Source organism: Callospermophilus lateralis, chromosome 2, assembly GCF_048772815.1.
Source record: "Callospermophilus lateralis isolate mCalLat2 chromosome 2, mCalLat2.hap1, whole genome shotgun sequence".
NCBI lineage: Eukaryota > Metazoa > Chordata > Mammalia > Rodentia > Sciuridae > Callospermophilus > Callospermophilus lateralis.
This window is the reverse complement of record NC_135306.1, coordinates 129418313-129431213: the sequence shown is the minus strand read 5'-3', so window position 1 is coordinate 129431213 and position 12901 is coordinate 129418313. Positions and strand designations below refer to the sequence as shown.

Sequence of the window (12901 nt, the reverse complement as noted above, 5' to 3'; positions counted from 1 at the left end):
CTGACAAAATTTCTAGTCCCTCCCCCAGTTTCAATCCTGCCATCACTAGTATCCTCTAAGTAGGTAATTAGAATAGTTCTCAGGTCCAAGTAGATATTCTATCTGTTGTGCATCTAATTTTCTTCCTATAATCCCACCACTTTGCATTCAGGCATATGACAAAACATATTGTTCACAGTTGTCCCTCTGCTCCATGCTGGCCATTCCCAGATTGTAATCATTTTACCTAAGATTGAGAATGTCTCCATGCTTGCTGCCCCTGGCCCCTTCATGCTAGAAGGGGCAACATTGTGTGGATACACAGAACCATGAGATTACCATTTATTCAGTGAGACACTCTAGGTATATATTTTTCAGGAACTCCTTTCTTCTGTTGGTTGTCTCTAAATCTTGTAACTAAAACCAAGGTGTTGAGAAGAAGTGCCACACAGTTGTCAGGAGTTCAGATTCTGGGATCAGAATAATCCAAACTCACACTCCAATTCTTTCTCTGAACGTCATGTAACCTTGGCAACTTATTTACCTGAGCCTCAATTTCCTCATCTGGAAAAGGGAGCAAGCACTTAAGTTATAATGAGGTAATGCATATAAAATTTAACACAGTGCTTGCTATAGTAACGAATCAATTAACGGTAGTTTATAGAAAAAGCATGGCTTGTTATATTCTGAAAGGGAGCATGTCTCCAAAATGGCAACATGTTTAAATAGTTCATGAACTCAGTGATTAGATTTTCTTTATGAAACTTGAAAGTGATTGAGAAAGATTTAAGGACCATACACTTACACTGATAAATTTCTTAGAAGGATAAAACATTCATCACTGGGTCTCTGGTCCTTGTTGATTTGTCTCTAAAATGAGAATCTATTATTCAATGCGTGGCTTTCTCAGTGCTGCTGACCCACTTTAATTATTTCATGTTTGCTCAGGATGACCATAAAATACCTGAGGTATAATGCTTCCCAGATGGAAAATTCTACCATGTCTTTCCTTCTCACTTATAGCCACTCCCTCACCCTCCTGAAAATTTGTAGGTAGCCTAATCAAGAAGGAAAAATTAACTGAGAATACATTCTATGCCAAGTATTTTAAATATGATTATTTTATTTTCCTTAATCTGTACAACTATCCCATTATATAGGTAATATAATCCTTGTTTTATAGATAAGGAAACCAAGGCTTAGAGAGTAACTTGTCCAGGGTCACATAGCTAGTAAGCAGTAGATCTGGACTTCAATTCAATGTCTGTGTAGTTCTAAAGCCTGGGTCATACCCACTGTAATATGGTGGAATTAGCTTGTCTAGGCCCACAGTGTCTAACTAGCATGAAGGGACCAGGGGCGGTGAGTATAGCCACATCTTAGACCACAGGTAAAATGATGAGAAATCTGGAAAAGGTCAGGATGCAGCCCAGAGCCTAATATGAAGGATATGTCTCTGTGATCTAGTTAAGCAACACCAGTTCCAGTTATTTCCTTAGCCCATGCCTGAAATGTCTGCTCATAGGAGGTGTGTAGTTATGGTGTGTGTGCAATGCTGGTATGACAGGTTTTGACTTTTACAATTGTTGATTAGTAACCACAGAGAGAACTCTGACCCTGCTGGCCCAGTAAATCCTTCCCGTAAGAATTCTAGATTTGGAGAAAGTGAGACCAGGTTCTCCCTGGATGGATGTGCACTGATATACAAAACTTCTGAGCTATTATGATGTCAACCAAAACCATAGAGGAAGTAAGTCTGTAGAAAGAAGAATAAAGCAGAAAGGAAAGACACATGGAGGGCCTGATTCCAATCCCAGGTTAGATCTGCGATGAATTTCCCTGTTTGCTTGAGCTAACTTTAGCTTGAGCTGACTTTAGCTTCTGTTACTTTCCACCAAGAGCTCTAACCAAATTCCCTGAGAATTCAGTGAGAACAAATTTTCAGCAGGGAACAAAGACACACACACCATGGTGAAAAGCTTCCTGCCATTCCCCATCTCTGCTGTCTCTCTGATTTGCTGACTCCTAATTTTGTCTACTGACTGGTGTAGACAACATCATCCTAGAACTATGTCAGCCATCACCACATTCAGCAGAAACTCAAGCTGCCACAGTCTGTCTTCCCCAGATCAGGAAGAACACAAACCAGAGAGATTCAGTCACGTTGCTTTTGATTTACTTCAGCATTAGCTGTATTTGAAGGTTCTTTTGCAACTAGTAAAGAACAAACAAAAGAGTACATTCTTTTTCCAGATTTGGGCTGTTGCTGTTGATTTATTTTTCCACTCTTTTGGGAAAAAAAAAAAAAAAAAAAAAAACCTGTTCTGCCAGATTCTCCCAGTGCTCAGGCCCCTTCCAGGCAGTTCAGTGCACACTCTGGGAAACAGTGCCAACTCTCTCATTAGGCCACCAGGAATGTGGAGGCAGCAAGAGAATTAGCAATAGCTGTAGTGGAAGTGACAATAGTAATAACAGTTAGGGCATGTGCACTAGGCTTCTAGGTAAGCTCTTTGTATAAATAATGCCATTTAATTCTGACAGTATAAAGGAGATACTTTGGTTCTATGATTCTGCACAACAGCTGTAAAGGTGGATACTATTTGTACCCTTGCCCCCATTTTGCAGATGAATAAAACTGAATTGTAAAGATTGAATAACTTTTCCATGTCATACACATAGTAAGCAATGAAAGCAGGAATCAAACTTCACTTCTCCAGGCCACAGTTCTTTCCTTTATATACAACATTATCCCTGAAATTTGTTTCCTGCCCAAGCCTAGAAAATAATGAGCACTGTGGTGAAGTTTGTTCTTTATGAGTGGGGATGGCAGGTCACACCAAGCATAGCTGGGGGATGGCTTAAGAAAAAGTGATATGTGGCTCCATGAGGATAGAAGAGATCCCATTAAAACTCCAATGGCAAGAAGGCAGGGCGGGGGAGGGGAGGGGACACTTATAATCTGTCTGTGGGAATGTGCACTAGTCCAGCCACTGTAGAAATCAGCATGGAGGTTCCTCAAAAGATTAGGGACAGGGTGGGGGGAAGGGGGGACTGGGGTTGTGGTTCAGTGGTAGAGCGCTTGCTCACTCACCTTGCAGAGACGAGGCACTGGGTTTGATCCTCAGCACCACATAAAAATAAATAAATAAAATAAAGATTAAAAAAAAAAAAGACTAGGGATGGAACCACCACATGATCCAGTAATGCCACTCTTTGGTATTTACCCAAAGAACTAAAATCTGTATACTATAGCAATACATGCATACTCATGTTTATAGAAGCACAATTCACAAAAGCCGAACTATGGAGCCAGTCTAGGTGTATCTTTCAACCAATGAATGGGAAAAAAAAGTGGGATGAATACACAATGGAGGTCTATTCAGCCATAAAGAAGAACAGAATTATGTCATTTGCAGGGAAATGGATGAAATGGAGAGCATCATATAAAGTGAAATAATCCAGACTCAGAAAGTTAAGGGCCAGGTGTTTTCTCTCATATGTGGAAGCTAAAGAGAAAAAAGAAAAAAGGGGTATCATGAACTTAGAAGGAAGACCAGTAGGGTAGAGGTAGGGGTGAAGGGGGAGGAATGAGGGGAGAGAAAGGACAGATACTGGGGAATGAAATTGATCGAATTATGTTCAGTGCATGTGTGAATGCCACTATTCTGAGTAATTTAGGCATCATTAAAAAATATTCCATTAAGCAAAATAATTTACCAAGAGAATTTTGGTGATAGGCTTTGCCAGAGATAAGCTATGTCCTGCCTTTTCAAAGTTTCTAATTATGTCACCAAAGCCCACTGAATGCACAGATACAGTAGGCACCAAACTACTGGTCCAATACAATATAAATGATTTTCAAATTTCACTGTTTGCTTTAAAGTATTTCCTTCATCAGACAAAATTTTTCCCTCAGATACATGGTTTTGAATTATGATATAGAGCTCTTAAAGATCCTTGTCAAAATGGAAACACTCTAGAAGCGGGAGAGGAGAAACTATCATTAATACCTTGGTAAGAAATATTTGTCAGAAAATTCAATGTTGATTTATCAGAACAAGAATAAGAGACCTAGGAGAACAAGACCCAACTAGAGGGATATTGGCAACTAAGACATGGGTTCCAATGGAGAAGGAGACGGGCAGGATTAGAGGAGCTGGAAGCTCCGCAGTGTAGACTTTTTGGATGGCTGGGGCCCAGGGAAGGAGGGGAGATTAAGTTTGGAGAAACTGTAGGGGCAGTGTACGTTCTGAGGGTCAGAGAGCAGCAACTTCCAGAAAGCAGTTAATCACATTGGAGAAAGCATCTCCAGTACAGATCTCTCACTAAGGGTCAACTTACAACCAACTTTGATACTGTGGCAAAGACATAGCTCCTAGGGCCACAGTTGAATCTGGAGTCTACAAAAATGTATTAGTTTATTCAAAAAAGAAGAAAAAAGTGAGTGATTAAGTTTAATAAATATTCTCACATCTAATGTAATTTATTTATCTTCATGCCAATCCAGTTGTAAAATACAATTTTTAATATTTTTTTCCAGAAATGCTTAATCTGCATAGGCATTCTGCAGTGCAGCCTGTCAGTTATTCTCACAGTTTCCCCAAGCATGTGTTCTTGTCCCCATTTGATAGGCAAAGACACTGAGGATCCTGCTGTTAAGATTACACAGTTATGACATGGAGGAAGGCAGGATGCCAGCCCAGGCCTGTCTCTTCTCAGCTGCTGATCCCACTGCTTGATTCCTTTTCAGTTTTCACCTTGCCACATGCCAACACTGCTCTGGACACTGTGGACACAGATGGGACAACAGGGCAGTAGAATGCAGATGCACTGTTTGTCCAGGGCAAGGGTGAGGGTGTTGAGAACACCTAGGGAAGGATGGTGGGAGGGAACGTGACGTCATTGGTTGGAGGTTGAGGTTGAAAGCTTCATACTTCACCCCTGAGGCTCCAGTAGGAGAAAGGGGAGAGACAATGGATTGTTCAGCTCATCGAAAAGATTAATGAAGCTTCCAGAGAGAGATCTGAACCACACTCATCAAATCATCCCTGGCATAAAGGAAATTTGCAGATGACTAGCCAGTGGCAGGATGGCCTTCAAATCGGCACTACCTCACACAATTTACACTTCCTCCATTACCTAGATGGACTGAGAAACATTTTTATTTTGTACGTTAAATCTGCACCCCAAAATTGTTAGGTTTAATTTGTGAGATTATGTATTTAATATCAGCTTCTGAAGAAGGTGCTTCTTGGGGGAATGATTTTCAACACAGCAGGCCCAGTCTGGTTTGGATACAACACAGGGATCATCATTTCCCCCTGCTGAGATTCAGCAAGCTGTCTCCTTCTGCTATTTGAACACCCTGATGCTACTTGAGGTCTGCAGTCATTGCAGAGGTAGGCATTGGTCTGCTCTGCTGGGGTCCAGAAACTGTGGCCTGCCTATCCTGAGGGGATGGAGGTAGCATACCTATGGCCAAGGAAAGCACAGTGTGCTGCAGAAGCAGGGCCAGGGTCCTCAGCAAACTCCTTTTTAAACAGCTGTGCTTCACTTTTCCAAAGGACTCGAAACATAAACTTCCTGAAGGGATGTGACAGCGTCGTTATTGCACAATCCTCTGGTTTCTGTTTCTTCCCCTGTCCCCTATCCCTTCCCACAAAATAAATGCATTCTTTGTTTCTTGTGCTGCCCTAGAAACAGGCAATGTGCCACACAAAGGTAACAATTCAGTCCATAAGTCCCATTTTCCCCCACAAGTACATTTCTGTCTTTTCAACCAGGTATACACATGAGAACCAAGTTGGCCTCTGCCTGGATCCTCAAGGGATTATCTTGGTCCCATCATCTCAAAACTTTCCTTAGGCCATTTTACTCAGGGCTGATTATAGATAGGGGTGGGAACAGATAACATTAGAAGGAGACCAACCCAAAAGATAATGTGTTTCTCTTGATTTGATTCTTGAGGTAAAAATGTTTGGGATCTTGGAATAGAAAATTCTAGTTCATCACAGTATTTGGGAGCCAGAATAATCCCTCTGTGTTTCTCTGGCACAAAAACAAAATGGATGAGATTTTAGGCTTTTGTTAAAGACAAAAATCCCTCACTCCTTATTTGGTCCTATAGAGTTCTGAGTGTACCTGATTGATCAGCACTTTCTATGTCCATAAAGTAGCTAGGTGTACCCAACCAGACTGTAAGCCCTCAAGCATGGACACTGGGCCTTCCCTAGCATTCTTTTCAGTATCTACCACCATGCTGGGCATAGCACAGCTGTTGAAATAAGAGTTTGTTGAGCCTGCTATTTGGGAATCTGGATCCTTCTAGTCACTGAGCAGTAAAACTATGGTAAGAAGTCTGTGGGGAACATTTTCATGCCCAATTCACAAGTAATTTAATAGTTCCATTGGAGTTTTGTTTGAATGATCATTTTCTTCAAGGGGATGTGAAGCCCTGAGAACTAGAACCCATGAGGAAAATGTGTCACAATTGAGGTGAACCTATCTGAAGGGCTATGCAAAGGCATGTGATGGACTGAAGGTGGTGGTGATCCTCCTGGTCAGATTCCAAAGCTGTGCATCTTTAAACCTCATCTTGACCCCAAGCCTAACCTGAGTGAAAGCACGGCATCTGGGGAGGAGGCTGGACACTTTCTTTTCTTTTCTTTCTTACTTTTTTTTTTTTTTTTTGATTAAAAATTTTTTTAAAAAATTTTATGTTTTTACTCTGATTATATTTGAAAATGTTGATGGTAAATTAATCTTATTGTATTGTAACCAGCCAGTTCAATAAAAAAAATTTTTTCTTGCCCCAGGAGTAGTAATAACTAATACATAGACATTGTGGCTTTCTTTCATATTAACTCAAATGTTTCTATACTGAATACATCTTTTTAAAAAATTTATATATGACGATGGAATGCATTACAATTCTTATTATATACATAGAGCACAATATCTCTGGTTGTATACAAAGTATATTCACACCAATTTGTGTCTTCATATATGTACTTTGGATAATAATGTCCATCACATTCCACCATCATTTCTAACCCCATGCCCCTCCCTCCCCTCCCACCCCTCTACCCTATCTAGAGTTCATCTATTCCTCCCATGCTCCTCCCCCTGAGGCTGTAAGAATTTCAGAAATGTCTACTTTCACTCCTTCAAGAAAAAAAAAAAGTGAGGTTTGTGTTTGTTGATTTGTTGGTTTGGAGTTTTGTTGTTGCTGCTGATTTGTAAATGGTAGAAGAAGGTATGTTAGATCTATCTGCAAAATTTGTTCCATGAGATTTGGACTCTGAGAAATGTGATTGCTTGAGTCAACAGAATAGCTTTTCTTTATGAAATACAAGATAAAGTTTTATACAGAAGAAAGAGCTCTACAACTTCAGGATCTGTGTAGGGGAATGCTAGTCAAATCACTGTCCTTGTAAAGATACTAAATGCTGGGCTGGGGCTGTAGCTCAGCGACAGAGCACTTGCCTGGCATATGTGAGCCACTGGGTTCGAGCCTCAGCATGACATAAAAATAAATAAACAAAATAAAGACATTGTGTCTATCTACAACTATAAGAAAAATTTTTAAAAAAGATACTTAATGCCAAGCTCACTCACATTCTAAGTTTCTTTGATGTCTCCCCTCCCCCTTTAATGTCTAGGTTATAAGAGATTAACTAAAAAGACTTACAATTTACTTCAGAAACATGCTCAAACTCATCATTACAGGGCAGGAAAAAGCCACTTCCCAGCAGAATTTTCTCAGGGTGGATCCTTACATCACTTCCCCTTGGAGAAAGTTCCAGGTATATCATCAGCTCACAGAACATTCACAGAGGGGAAGGGGAAGAGAATAAGTGTAACACCATCTTGGACAGGGAGAAATCCTACCTTATCAAGGTAAAATGGAAGGTGGTAGGATCTCTGCTAGTGAACCTGGGTTCAAAATGCTGCTCTCCTCTTTTCTGCATGAGCCTAAACCAGCTACTTTCCTCAGCTGTATCATGGGGACAATTGTACTGATGTCTTGAGCTTTTGGTAGAGATTAGCAATGTGTACATAAAACATCAAGAGTCTCAAGGCTCCAAGCAGAGCTGCAGAGCTCCATCACTGGTAGCTCTTTGTTCAGCAGGAGAGGCAGACTTGAACCTAACTCTGTAAGACACTTCCTACTGTCATCCTGACTGTCCTATGGGCCAGGCATATGTTAAAAAAAAAATATGATGACAACAAAATTAATATCCCCTCTCATCTGTAAAACTGAAATTTGTTCACTCATTCATTCAAACAATACTAATTAAGCACCAGGATACTTATTTTGCAATACTTCCTATGTCATGGGCTAGTTGCAAGAACCATGTGGCTAAAGCTCAGAAAAAAATGGCACAAGCTCTTAAAACATCATACTCGGTAACTGTTAGATGTAACAAAAATAAACAAACAGAATTTACCAGTCTTACTGGATACCAAATAAAACCAACCATGCAATGTGATGTTGCTCTGCAGAAGTGTGCAAAGATTACAACTGCAGTGGGGAGGGAACTCTGCCTGGGGAAGTTGCGAAAGAAATCCCACTCCTGACAGTGAAGCACCCCACAGATACTTCAGAGAATATGCTTCATGATATCTAGTTATTCTTCTAGTGACAGCATAAACTAAACTTGTTGCCCAACAACAAGGGAAAGTTCAAAGTAGAATTACTTTCCCATATAGTTTACTGCATTAAACAATGTAATTCCAGATCCACTAGTGATAACCAGTTTGATTACCTGCTGACTTCATCCTTAGTCATCCTGACTAGTTACTGCAACCCTCAGGCAATGACCAGCAGGAATAACTCAGAAATGGTCCCTCTGTGTTTAACACAGAAGTGAACATAATATTCTATAAAAGCCTGAAAAAAAAACCCAGCTGCTTTGTGTATGAAATACTTTAGCCATGACTCACTTTTTTTGCCCAAAATATATCTAAGTGAATCCAAAGTAAATGCTATGTCTAAAATGTTGGCAATTCTCTTGAAATCTCTAAACGTCCTCCTCAGCAGAATGTACAATTAAGTATCATTAATCAAGTGGCTTCTCTCCCCTCCTTAGCTCAGAGGGCCTGGTCTGGAAAGCTTTCTCTAAAAGGCCTAACTCTAAGTCCATTCCACTTTCCTTCACGTTCTTTGTCCCTGCTTTCCTAGTTCTGGCACTTTCTGTCTTATATTGTTCTTGATAATTGGTGCAGGTCAGGGAGTTTTCATTTCAGCATGATTTCAAAAGTCAGTGGAAGAGAGTACCTTGTGCTTCTCATGTCCTCCCACAAGCTCAGCCCAGTGGCACTCAGGGGAGTGCTCACTGACTGGATGATGGTTTGTCTCATTGGGCAGTCTGTGGTCTGGGAACATCAGATGAGTCTGTTTATGGGGCGTCTATGTTCCTCTGCCAATGGTCATGAACCACACCCCTTTATAAGCCATGTGACTAATTCTTAACAACAGTTTTTCAATTGTAGAGATGTTGGGCAATGGGACAGAGCTGAAAGGTGTTAGAGAGGCAGAGAAAGTGTAGCTGTTCCAAGAGGTTGCTATTTTTTTCTTGTGTTGGTGAGAATTAGACTCATTACAAAATATTGGCCCTAACGTTGTTCCAGGATTCTTCTGTTCCTAGTTTGGGACTTTGAACCAAAGACCTTCACCTTTTCATAAAACAATAGAAAAGACAGCCACCCTTAACTTCGTAATGGCCTTTCTCTTTCCATGGTCAGGTGCTTCCCAACTTTTACAGACAGGGATCGAGGGCCTCTACCTTTCAGTCTCTTCCTCTCAGGTTACCTTTTTTGTCCCTCTTCAGTCTTCCTCTACTTTGGTACAGGGGCAGCTGAAGATCTTCCCACCACATTCTGAGAATATGACCCTAGGGCTCACTTCCCTCTGCCCGACATGTTCTCCGTGTAGTGACAAAGGGCACCCCCTTCTCACACCCACGCTCCAGCTGTGGCCACACTACTCTTTTATTGGTAGTATTCTAAGAATAAAAAAGATTTTTTTCAGTTTCAGGCCTTTTGCATGTCCTCTTCCTCTGACCGCCATTCACTCTTCTTCCTTCAATCCCCCCACTCTGATCACTGTTAATCCCCTTCTATTCTTTAAACCTTGCTTTAAGATAATGCTAGCAGAAATTTTATGATGACCACCCTATCTAAAGAATGCTTTTGTTTTTGTTTCCATCTCAATTTCCTGATTATTGCTTTTACAGAACTTATTACAATTTCCAAATAGATTAGAAAAGAAAGAAGGAGAGACACACAGAGGAGTGGAGGGGAGAGGGACAGACAGAGATTCCTGAAGCTTTCCAGTCCCTGAGTCTAATACTTTGGGCGACTCAGTTTTATTTCCTATAATTAAATACCCAGTAACCATCCGCTAAATCTCCCTCACACACCTATTTTTCCTTCTGCTTGGGATGCTTTAACCAGGTTTCCGTTTGTTTGCAAAAAAGAACTCCCAACTGAAACAAGGATACAATAAATACAATAATTATATTCAAATGGAATTTTTCATAAGACAAGTGCATATTTTCTTGAACTGATTAAAATTGAAAAGCTGAGGAAAAGCTAAATGCACACATTTATTTTGGTTTCTCTTTTTCACTTTCCATGTGTGGGTCATTAGCTCAGCTCTTCCACAGCCTTTATGAAAGAAGAACATTATGAATTGAGAATAAGACCTGCTGTTCCATGACAGCAGAATTCCAACAGGGTTTCTATTGTCTTCACATATCTCTATGTGGCATACCCAAAGGAGGTCTGGAGATTACATCGCCACCAATTCTCTTCTCAATGCACAAGGACACTGAAAGCAAAACTTCCATAGGAATCATGTTTCAACAACCAGGACTGCAATGCTTTAACTGGTTGGGATGTGATCACCTGGCGACAGAGGCAGTGTGAGCAGACCTTTTAAGGTCCCTGCAATTTCAGGCTCATCTTTAACTCCATTACAAAGGAATGTTAAGCAGCATTTAGAAGGTAGTTTGGCAAAGTACCTGAAAGCACCAAACAGCTCCTTTGATGTTCTTGGCATTGCTGTCATCATTCTTTTGAAACTTTTGAAGAAATATTTTTCTTATAGCAACTGTATCTAGGTTCAATGTAGAGTGTTGATGTATGTTTTCTCTGGTCTAACGTTAGCCTGAGTAACTATGAACCACAGACAGATATTCTCTTAGTATCTCAACTTTCACTCCAATCTGTTTATTTTCACAACAAAGACACATCTAAGGGAAAATTGCCTAACAAGTTCTATGAAACATGCAGAGGTTTACAAAGATATTTGGTTATGGTTGAAAACTACAACAACATTAACAGCAACAAACCCAAACCTGCACTCTTGGCAGTTTAAGTCTTTTATACCAGAAAATGAGAATTTATAACATAGCAGATAGAAAAATTCCTTTTCTTTTCAAGAAGGGCTGAATGCAGACTTTGCAAATAGGCATTAAACTCCACTATTTGTCATACATTAATGGGAAATGTTTCTTGATTATTTGAATGACATTAAATGGGAGATAATAAAGCCTTTATTTTGTTTGCAGTTCAACTACTCTTTGAAGCAATGTCCTATAGCAATACAATGCCTGCACTTTGATCTAACTTGCTCAGCCTAGTAATTATATGACTGAGATGAATAATCCACCTGACAGATTCGCATTCTTCATGTGTGGCCCTATTCTTTGAAGAGGGTGAAAAAACACCCCACCTATATTGGAAAATAAAACCTTTAACAAGCCGAAGCTGTGAATCAATGGCGATTGGGAGAGCAGTAAGGAGAGGTCAGCTCATCCCCATGTGAGAACTGCTGCTTCTTAGAACCTGCTTCCGTTCTTCTAGAAACCTGTCTTAAAACAAGAACATGCTTCAGTTCTTTCCTGTAGATTGTTTCATGATGAATAAACATTCATCATCTGGGAGAGAGGGAGAGGAAGGGAGGGAGAGAATGCTAACCTGGTCCTTGGGTATTGGATTAACTGGCCCCTGATGAGAGAGAACTGTCTACACCACAGTGAATGGGTATGAGATCCTCAGACATGTGAAGAAGCTCATTCTACACCATATTTTAAAGAAAATTGTTTACTGTGCTTCTTGAGTCTGCTTAAAATATTAAAAGCACAGTCTTAACTCAGGAATCTCCTAATCCTCAAAAATATTGCTCCTGTTCATTTCATTTTCCTTTAGGTACAGTTGCAGGCCAGATTGAAACTGAGAAAACTCATTGATGGCAACCTTGCAAATTGCTTTTAACCCAAGATGTCAGCAGGATTGATGAGACTGGAACTTTAGGCCCTGAATACATGCATTTCTTCACTGCATCTACCTCATAATATCTTATATCCACTCGCTAGATTTCTAGAGGTTAAAATGTTTCCTTACCCATGACCACCTCTCCACACTTTTCATTTCTCTATATATGCCATTATACTCTCATAGAGAGTCTTTCTCTTTGACCAGTGTTTTTTCTTTACTACCTTCAAAGCTCAAAATTCTCTCCTTCTTAGAGCCTAATTGTAACCAATGCTCTATTATTTGCATCCATCAGCCACTCTATCTGTGATTTTCTTCCCTAGTTTAATGTTCTTTGGATTATAACTGTTATTATGCCTTTTTCAATTCCCCAGAAAAGATTATAAATACCGCTGCATGACTTCTAATGTCTTTTGATGCAATATATTATAGTGGTTTAGAGCTCAAGATGTAGCATCAGACACTGTATTTAAGTCCTTGCTCTATTCTTTACAAAATAGGAGCCTTTGGATATCTTACTTAGTATCTCTGAGTCTCAGTTTCCTCCTCTGTATGATGGGAATAATAATTTCAACTTAGTAAAGCAGTAGTGAGACTCAAACGAGATAATGGCTACAAAATCTGTAATTCAAAATGTGGC

General features: G+C 40.1%; 1 protein-coding gene across 1 annotated transcript in view; it reads right to left on the bottom strand.

Annotated features, from left to right (window-relative positions):
* The window catches only part of Maml2 (mastermind like transcriptional coactivator 2), a 325301-nt gene that overhangs the window by 103987 nt on the left and 208413 nt on the right, over nucleotides 1-12901 (bottom strand). The gene's annotated exons all lie outside the window — the stretch shown is intronic.